This window comes from Bufo bufo, chromosome 10, assembly GCF_905171765.1.
Source record: "Bufo bufo chromosome 10, aBufBuf1.1, whole genome shotgun sequence".
Classification (NCBI taxonomy): Eukaryota; Metazoa; Chordata; class Amphibia; order Anura; family Bufonidae; genus Bufo; species Bufo bufo.
Window position 1 is genome coordinate 123,122,788 of NC_053398.1, and position 10,075 is coordinate 123,132,862.

The window sequence follows — 10,075 nt, forward strand, 5'->3', positions numbered from 1 at the left end:
AGGGAGGAGTCTGCGAGTCCCACTCAAGACTGGCTGATATGGCCCAGGCCTCACAGGTGCACCTAAATGTAGCCTGTAGATGGAAAGCAGGCACATTTAAATTGGAGTTTATGCACCTTCAGGCATCTCTATATATACAAACTGAAAAGAATGGCGTGGTATTAAACAAGCAGGAAGTGCTCAAACCCACATGCAGTTGTGCATATATATACAGGGGAGAAAATCCTGCACTTGTGGCCCGTTGCTAATGATGATCTCCAGAAAAAATGCATACAGTGGAGGATGCCCGCAGCGAACCACAAGTACCACAATAGACATGGTTACATGCTGGAGGTAACTGGTGAGTTGTTTGTGAGTCGGCCTCATGCTCCTGTAATTTGCCCACTGGCTCCTGGTATTGCCCACATGGCCCAGGAAGGTGAGTGTTAGGGCCCGAGCTACTTGAGAAACCTTGGCGCGGTGCTCGGGCTCATACATGTCCTACAACGTAGGACATGTTGGCTAATCTCTCAATTTTAAAATCAGTGTGAGGGTTTAGTAAGACCGCAGAGTGCACCTGTCTTTGCTATTATTTTGTTATATTGATTATCACATCCACAGAATTGCTATCTTGTGTAGGATGTCTATTGTGGTACTTGTGGTTCGCTGCGGGCATCCTCCACTGTATGCATTTTTGCTGGGGATCATCATTAGTACCGGGCAACAAGTGCAGGATTTGCTCCCCTGTATATATATGCACAACTGCATGTGGGTTTGAGAAGTTCCTGCTTGTTTAATACCACGCCATTCTTTTCAGTTTGTATATCTAGCATAAACTCATAATAATATACAAGAGTTTCAAACCATATCTGTATGTAAGGTTAGTGCAATATCCTGGTTAATGGGACCTGCTGACCAAAACATAGTTGAGGGGATCTAATTATCTCCCGTTTCTGCAGATTGGGAATTATAGTAGAAATCTTATTATGGATCTCTCGCAAGAGTGGAAACAAAACAAATTTGATTCTTTCCTCAGTATTAAGACTAGACCTACAATAACTCTGCTTTATCAACTGTTAAGGGACAGATGGAGGTCTAAGGATCGTAAGAAAATATTCAATAAGTGGGGACAGATATTGGGAATAGAGGAGATTTCCAAACATGTACAGTCGTGGCCAAAAGTTTTGAGAATTACATAAATATTGGAAATTGGAAAAGTTGCTGCTTTAGTTTTTATAATATCAATTTGCATATACTCCAGAATGTTATGAAGAGTGATCAGATGAGTTGCATAGTCCTTCTTTGCCATGAAAATTAACTTAATCCCAAAAAAACCTTTCCACTGCATTTCATTGCTGTCATTAAAGGACCTGCTGAGATCATTTCAGTAATCGTCTTGTTAACTCAGGTGAGAATGTTGACGAGCACAAGGCTGGAGATCATTATGTCAGGCTGATTGGGTTAAAATGGCAGACTTGACATGTTAAAATGAGGGTGATGCTTGAAATCATTGTTCTTCCATTGTTAACCATGGTGACCTGCAAAGAAACGCGTGCAGCCATCATTGCGTTGCATAAAAATGGCTTCACAGGCAAGGATATTGTGGCTACTAAGATTGCACCTCAATCAACAATTTATAGGATCATCAAGAACTTTAAGGAAAGAGGTTCAATTCTTGTTAAGAAGGCTTCAGGGCGTCCAAGAAAGTCCAGCAAGCGCCAGGATCGTCTCCTAAAGAGGATTCAGCTGCGGGATCGGAGTGCCACCAGTGCAGAGCTTGCTCAGGAATGGCAGCAGGCAGGTGTGAGCGCATCTGCTCGCACAGTGATGCGAAGACTTTTGAAAGATGGCCTGGTGTCAAGAAAGGCAGCAAAGAAGCCACTTCTCTCCAAAAAAAACATCAGGGACAGATTGATCTTCTGCAGAAAGGATGGTGAATGGACTGCTGAGGACTGGGGCAAAGTCATATTCTCCAATGAAGCCTCTTTCTGATTGTTTGGAGCATCTGGAAAAAGGCTTGTCCGGAGAAGAAAAGGTGAGCGCTACCATCAGTCCTGTGTCATGCCAACAGTAAAGCATCCTGAGACCATTCATGTGTGAGGTTGCTTCTCATCCAATGGAGTGGGCTCACTCACAATTTTGCCCAAAAACACAGCCATGAATAAAGAATGGTACCAAAGCACCCTCCAACAGCAACTTCTTCCAACAATCCAACAACAGTTTGGTGAAGAACAATGCATTTTCCAGCCCGATGGAGCACCGTGCCATAAGGCAAAAGTGATAACTAAGTGGCTCGGGGACCAAAACGTTGACATTTTGGGTCCATGGCCTGGAAACTCCCCAGATCTTAATCTCATTGAGAATTTATGGTCAATCCTCAAGAGGCGGGTGGAAAAACAAAAACCCACTAATTCTGACAAACTCCAAGAAGTGATTATGAAAGAATGGGTTGCTAGCTATCAGTCAGGAATTGGCCCAGAAGTTGATTGAGAGCATGCCCAGTCGAATTGCAGAGGTCCTGAAAAAGAAGGACCAACACTGCAAATACTGACTCTTTGCATAAATGTAATGTAATTGTCGATAAAAGCCTTTGAAACGTATGAAGCGCGTGTAATTATATTTCACTACATCACAGAAACAACAAACAAAGATCTAAAAGCAGTTTAGCAGCAAACTTTGTGAAAACTTATATTTTTGTCATTCTCAAAACTTTTGGCCACGACTGTATATTCAGCGATAATTAATGAAAAATGGCGAGAAACCCATATTAAAATATTGCACCACGCAATATATGGATTTAATTTACAGCGCCAGAGAGGGGACACAGATCTGTTTCATGGCTTATCGAGTTGTCCCAATTTGGAGAGGTTTTGGTCACAGATAAGTCAAATCCTTCGGCAAATTAGCAACTTTAGAGGAAATATTGCTTCATCCCTTGCAATAATACATACTGATAAAGAATCAGAGATCCTAGAAGAGGGGGGTGGGGAATTGACAAAGGTTCTCTCGCAGGCGGGCGATAGGCTATTGATGATAGCCAAGCAAAGTCTATTACGGTGGTGGCTTAAACCTGAAATCACGACTAGTGATAGTGAAATGATACTCACCCAACTGGGACACGTATTTCATTTAGAGTGGCTTGAAGCACTAAATAATAAAGAGATTTTGGGTAAAAAATTATATCAGGTGTGGAAGAGATTCCTCTTGGCGTATGTTTCGGCGTCGGAATATCCAAAGCTAATGTCCCCTTTTAAACTGGCGTCTTGGTACTTGGTTGAAGATCTGAAGGATGGGTTGGGGAAATTGAAAGTGAATTGAAATCAGGTCGATTAAAACAGGATCTAGTTATAAGTGTGCCACTGGGAGGAGGGGTGAAGATAGGCTGAGATATGGGTATCGAATTAGGGAGTGTTTGTGGGGGGGGGAGTTGAGGATTATTTTTCTTTCAGTTTTGGGGCTTTCTTTATTTTTTCAATTTCTGTAAGCTTTCCAGAAATTTTGCATATACTATGTTCTCTTTGTTGTTGAATATAACAATGACTCTTTCTTTATTTGATGGTATACTATTAATTGACAATGAAAAAACAAATAAAGCAATGTGAGAAAAAAGAAAACAAAATTAAAGGAAAAGGAAAAAAACAAAAAAACATAGTTGAGCAAATCACTGATTTAAACTTCGCTGGTTGACAATATTTTGGGCAAGTAGGAGCATTAAATAGTTGATCCATCCATACCATTTTTTTTTTATTGAGGACTAGAGATGAGCACATTTTCTAAAATGTGTTTAGGTCCAATTTGTCTAAATTGATTGATTCTACCCAAATCAAAAGCACATGAAAAAGTCTCTCTCTCTCTCTCCCTCCCACCTTGGGAACGTTCTCTGAAATTAAATTTCAAGAGATTCTGATTTCAATAAATCAGAATTTTAAAAAAAAAATTAGAGTTGAACTTTGATTCAAAAGTATTGTTTGCTTATCTCTACTGAGGACAACAGCTTACATGCTGTTCCATGTAATATACCCTCAAAAGACAAGGAGACACTGCCTCCATCGAGATAAGAAAAATTTTAGCCTCCAGAGGTGACAAGGCTTCTTCACAATAAGAACTGTGAATGTGTGGAATAGTCTTCCTCATGACATAGTCACAGTAGGAACAATTAAGCCTAAAAGATAACTAGTGCTTACAAAAATGTGTAGAATTTTTATTTCATACTCCCCTTCCCTTCACCACCTGTTGGTTAACTTCTTCATGCCTGATGACGTTCATGTACAGGACGTCATCGGTCCGGTCTTTAAACCTGGCGCCCTCTTGCGGGCGCCATAGCCAGCCGCCTGGTTTCTGCCATAAGGCTGATCGCATTCATTTTCCCTTTAAGGTGCCATGGTCAAATGCGATTACGGCATTTTCACAGTCCGTAAGCGAAAGTTACGCACTTCCGCTCCGGTAACAGCGTCCCCCGACTGAGATTGGGGAACCTGTTATATCTATGAAATAGCTGTTGTTGCTGTTTTTTCTAATCCTTTAGACCATTGCCTATGTTTAAAAGGAATCAAAAATGGAAAATTTTCACACTGGACTCTTTTGCTCTCATATAATCTCAGGTAGGATTAAAATGAAAGATAACATATATGTTAAAAAGCTAGAGAAATATACTGTAAGTGATGGTCACAGCTCACCGTCCCTCTCTTTGCAAAGTGATCTTTGCACAGGTCACAGAGCATGCCCACAACACTTTCCCCAATGAACCAACTGTAGACTACAGTTTTGGCAATAGGATTAAATCAGGAATAAAAATCTTCAGTCCATGATGCAGTCCACAGAAGACTAGTGGTGGAGGATTGCAGGGCTACAGAGGTAAAGCAGACCTACATTATAACTTTCCGAGCTTTATTATTTCAGGTTTTCAAAAGATCATCGGAATCTTTTAAATTACAATAAAGTAGCCCACATAAAGAAGAGGGGGGCTAGACCTCATCCACGTTCTTTCGTAAGATGTAGGACTCCATGCTTGTTCACAATCACTCTTCAAAACCTCTTTTCCTTGTCACCTTGACATTGTAGTAAGTCTGTAAGGAGAAGTCCAGTACAGGGTAATACTTCCCATAATCTAGAGCTGCGGGGCCAACCTAAACTGGTGCCTTGGGTAACTTGGACTAGGAGAATGTATGACTAGATGCAGTTGTTATCACAAGAGTGATTAGATACTGGACCAACAGCAATCATCTTCAATTTTCAAAGGAGTGGTATAGATGAGATAATCCCTATAACATTTAAAGGGGTAAACCAGGAACGGGTAATGATAATCTATACTCAGGATAGGTCATCATTATAAGGGCAGGGGTCAGAATCCCAGCACCCTCTGCAATCAACTGTTACAGGGAGCTGCCACGCTCATTGGAGCTCTGGTGAGCGCAGCCGGCTCCTAGAACCACTCCAAGCACAGTGTCATACATAGCACAGTAGCTGTGCTTGATTTTGCAGCTCAGCTTCATTCACTTTTATGGGGCTGAGCTTGCAACTAAGCTATGTGACCAATGTATGGTGACATCATATGGCCTAGGAAGAGACCGCGGTGCTCTCGGAGAGCCCGGCCTTTTGTAACAGATGAGCAGTCGGGGTGACAGGAGTAAGAGCCTCTCCAATATGACATTAATGATCGATCCAGAATATAAGTCAATAACATTAATTACCGGATAACCCTTTTAAAAAACAAACATAGAAAAAATAATTTGTTTGTATCATGTTTTAATTAAGAATTAGAGCTTATTTTATTGAGTTACAATATTGTGATACAATATATCAACTTTTGGCATTATCCAAGTGCCTTCAAACATAGATAAAATAATTTGTTTGTATCATGTTTTAATTAAGAATTAGAGCTTATTTTATTGTGTTACAATATTGTGATACAATATATCAACTTTTGACATTATCCAAGTGTCTCTCGATGCTACCAGTCACAGCAGCCAAACTACTCTCAGTACAAAAATGTAGTGAAAATATAAGCTTCCAACTGGTTCGGTGCAACTTTTCAAATTGTAAAAGATGATCAATAATTATGTAAGTACATTTCTTACTGTGCTTGATTTATTTTTTACACTTTTTTTTATTGCTAAGCAAAGTGATATTGGAGAATAAATGCATTTTTACACTTTACTTTGGTTTTCTCTATTGTGACAGTTTTCTAAATAAGAAGTTTCTGCTGAAACAAGATCAGGCAAATGATTAATTCTGCCAGACAGTGTGGATCTGACAGATGACAATTAATCTATAGTAGTTATTTGCTTAGCCCAATCTGTAGCCTGGTAAAACCCACTTGAAGTGTCAAAAGAACATAATTTAGCAACATATTGTAAAGATTGTTTATTGCCCATGGGCTCCACGGTGCATTCGTAATAACTGTAAAGTTCCCTCTAGAGAGCTGCCCAACTGTTATCCTCCATAAAACGGCTTATAGTCCAGTTAATGTGAAAATATAAACAACATTTATCCATTTAGTGCATTAGATAAGGAACAGAATTTTCAACTGAAAACGACAGTGGGTTCTGCTATAACCTTCTCTTTAATGGTCATATTGTGTTCAGTCAAAGAACGTTTCTTCTATTGGATTGTCATTTACTAGAGAATGACGATAAAACACAAGTGGTTCCATAGTAATTTGGCAATTATTGGGTATGCAAAAAAAATGGCACCATCTCAATTTATAGGAATGCCAATACTGGTGTAATCTATTAATCTGTTAATCAAGATTACAGAGCTTCAAACAGTTTTGGAATTTTTTAGTTTCAACAGTTTTTTGAATTAGGACTCCATACTTTGTGAGAGAGATGTGTTCTCAAAAATACTCTAGAAATGAAAGCGTATTATGCCATGAGTCATATAGTACATGACAATCCCTTTCTAATAAAGCTAGAACAAGCTCTGTGCATCACATGGATCCAGAGATGTCCCCACTCATTGCTCCATTTTCTCTGCTAGATTTATTTCAAGCTGGCATCTCAGGGGGCATGTCTTTACTTAAGGAGTGTGTCCTTTCTACTTGTAACTGTCAAAGCTTGCAAAAGTAGATATGGCTGGTGGCAGTTGAAGGATGAAACTGAGCATGTACGACCACCTCAGCAATGTTATTGAGGTGGTCATAGATATAAAGAAAAGAACAAACAGCAGGGGGTGCTATATATATATATATATATATATATATATATACATTGTGTTGAATAACTCCAAAAGAAAAAGGAAGGTTAAAACTTTCTTGGCCTCTGTTTAATTTCTGAGACCATATGGAAGGGTGAGCTTTTGACATCTGTTTACATTTGGCAGAGCTGTTTGGTTGCTCCTGTTGCTGTGGGACTGTGCCCATGGGTAGGTGGGGCCCAGTGCCAAGGGAGCTTATTCTGAAAGCAAGGATGCCTTCGGACTGCTGGGTCCGGTCACTTACGGGTGCTGTGCTGCGGCGGCAGTGGCTGCCACGTGTTGCTGGGCCAAATTAGAGTAGGGACTCACTTGAAAGGGGCAACCTTGATGTAGTGAGTGGGCTTATACATTTTGATCAAAGCGAAAATGGCCTTGTATGTAGTTTATAAATTATGGTGTCATATAAAATTAATTATGCTGAGAAGAAATAGATCAATATATAGCATGTGGTTGTGCGATCCGTGTTCATTCTTTCTTTTTGAATTTTATTGAATAGTTCAGTGGCTATACTAAGTTTTTAATTACATGCAATTACAATAGTATTCTGAACCAGGTGCTGGTTTGAAAAATGTATAATAAATAAAAAATAAAAAAAAATTGTGGGGCAACCCCTTTATTTTCAGTTGGTTTTCTCTGTGTGTACTTGTCTGCCTACAGTATACAAAGTCGTGTACCAATTCCTCTATTCGTTGCTTCCAGGTTACACAACAAGGCTCTGGAAAAGTTAATCAGAAATGTAGCTACGTGACTTGGAAATAATCAAGACAGGTTTTCAGCTTTTAGAAATAACTGAAAATATGTCTTGCCTTCATCTATTGTCTACTCTGTGTAGTACCTTAGAGCCTAACACTAGAGTAACAATAGACCAACTATACCAAGCCACCCAAAGACTTTGAGCTAAAAATCTGAACATCCAAAATATATTCTCTGTTGCTTTGTGTAAGAAATACAGGTTTTAAAAATGATATACTCCTTATATTGTGTTATATTGTATATATTATGAGGTACTTTATTTGTGTCAATCAGAGATTGAGACACTGGTATGTGGGTGTATGTCTTAATGGAATCATTAGTATGTATCTAGCTCTTTTTGTCTTAGGCCTCATGCACACGACCGGTTTATTTTTAAGGTCCGCAAAAACAGGGTCCGTAGGTCCGTGATCCGTGTCCGTGGGTCTTCCTTGATTTTTGGAGGATCCACGGACATGAAGAAAAAGTCATTTTGGTGTCCGCCTGGCCGTGCAGAGCCAAACGGATCCGTCCTGACTTACAATGCAAGTCAATGGGGACGGATCCGTTTGACGTTGACACAATATGGTGCAATTGCAAACGGATCCGTCCCCCATTGACTTTCAATGTAAAGTCAGGAGTCCCTATTATACCATCGAAGTTTTCTCCAATCCGATGGTAAATTTTAACTTGAAGTGTCCCCATCACCATGGGAACGCCTCTATGTTAGAATATACCATCGGATTTGAGTTAGATCGTGAAAACTCATATCTGACAGTATATTCTAACACAGAGGCGTTCCCATAGTGATGGGGACGCTTCAAGTTAGAATATACTACGAACTGTGTACATGACTGCCCCCTGCTGCCTGGCAGCACCCAATCTCTTACAGGGGGCTGTGATCCGCACAATTAACCCCTTAGGTGCCTCACCTGAGGGGTTAATTGTGCGTATCATAGCCCCCTGTAAGAGATCAGGTGCTGCCAGGCAGGAGGGGGCACACACCCCTCCTTCCCCAGTTTTAAATTCATTGGTGGCCAGTGTGCCCCCCCTCCCTCCCTCCCCTGTATTACATTCATTGGTGGCCAGTGCGGCCCCTCTCTCTCCCCTGTATTACTGTACATTCATTGGTGGCCAGTGGGGCCCCCCTCCCTCCCCTGTATTACTGTACATTCACTGAAGTCCAGGTTCGGTGTTCGGGTCATTTTATCATTTTCCGTTATAACATGGCTATAGCGGAAAATAATGGCATTCTTAAGACAGAATGCAAAAGAGTATGGCCATTTAGGGGTAAAAAACAAACAACTTACCTCGTCCACTTGATCGCGCTGCCGCAGTGTCTTCTACCTTATTTCAGCAGGACCTGCAAAAGGACCTGCAATGACGTCACGACACTCACCACGTGGTGAGCGTGGTGATGTCATCGCAGGTACTGTGGCAGGTTCTGCTGAATGAAGATAGAAGGACCTGCAACGAAGTCACCACGCTCACCACGTGGTGAGCGCAGTGATGTCAACGCAGGTCCTTTTGCAGGTCCTGCTGAAAGAAGATAGAAGCTACTGCGGCAGCACAATCAAGTGGATGAGGTGAGTTGTTTTTTTTTAAGCCCCTAATTTGTCATATTCTTTTGCATTCTGCGTTAAGAATGCTATTATTTTCTGCTATAAACATGTTATAACGGAAAATAATAAAGTGAAGTTCGGGTACCCATTGACTTCAATGGGGTTCAGGTTTGCGGTCAAATTCGGATCCTGAACCCGAACTTTGACCTGAAGTTCGTCTGAATCCGGTGAACCCGAACTTCCACAGTTTCGCTCATCCCTAGTCTTTTGCCGTAATCATAGCTATCCACACTAGGTTGCAACCCCCAGTTGAGACCAGACAGAAAAGACAGCTCCCTTGAGGGATTCACGGTGTGTGGCACCAAAGCACTCCAGAGACAGGAACGCTAAATGGGATATAACATTGTAGAAAGAGAAGACAGCTAGTCAAAGTTAAAACCATAGGCATGAGGAGATACAAGACTGCAAAGAAGACATTTCTATCCTACATTTCTTTGGGTAGTGGTGAGTCAATGAGACCTCTGCCCTGGTTTTTGAGTGAAACGTTTTGAACCAGTGATATGTGCATTTTTTGTTGTTGTTGTTGTTGTTTTCAAGTCTTTGTCGGTAAT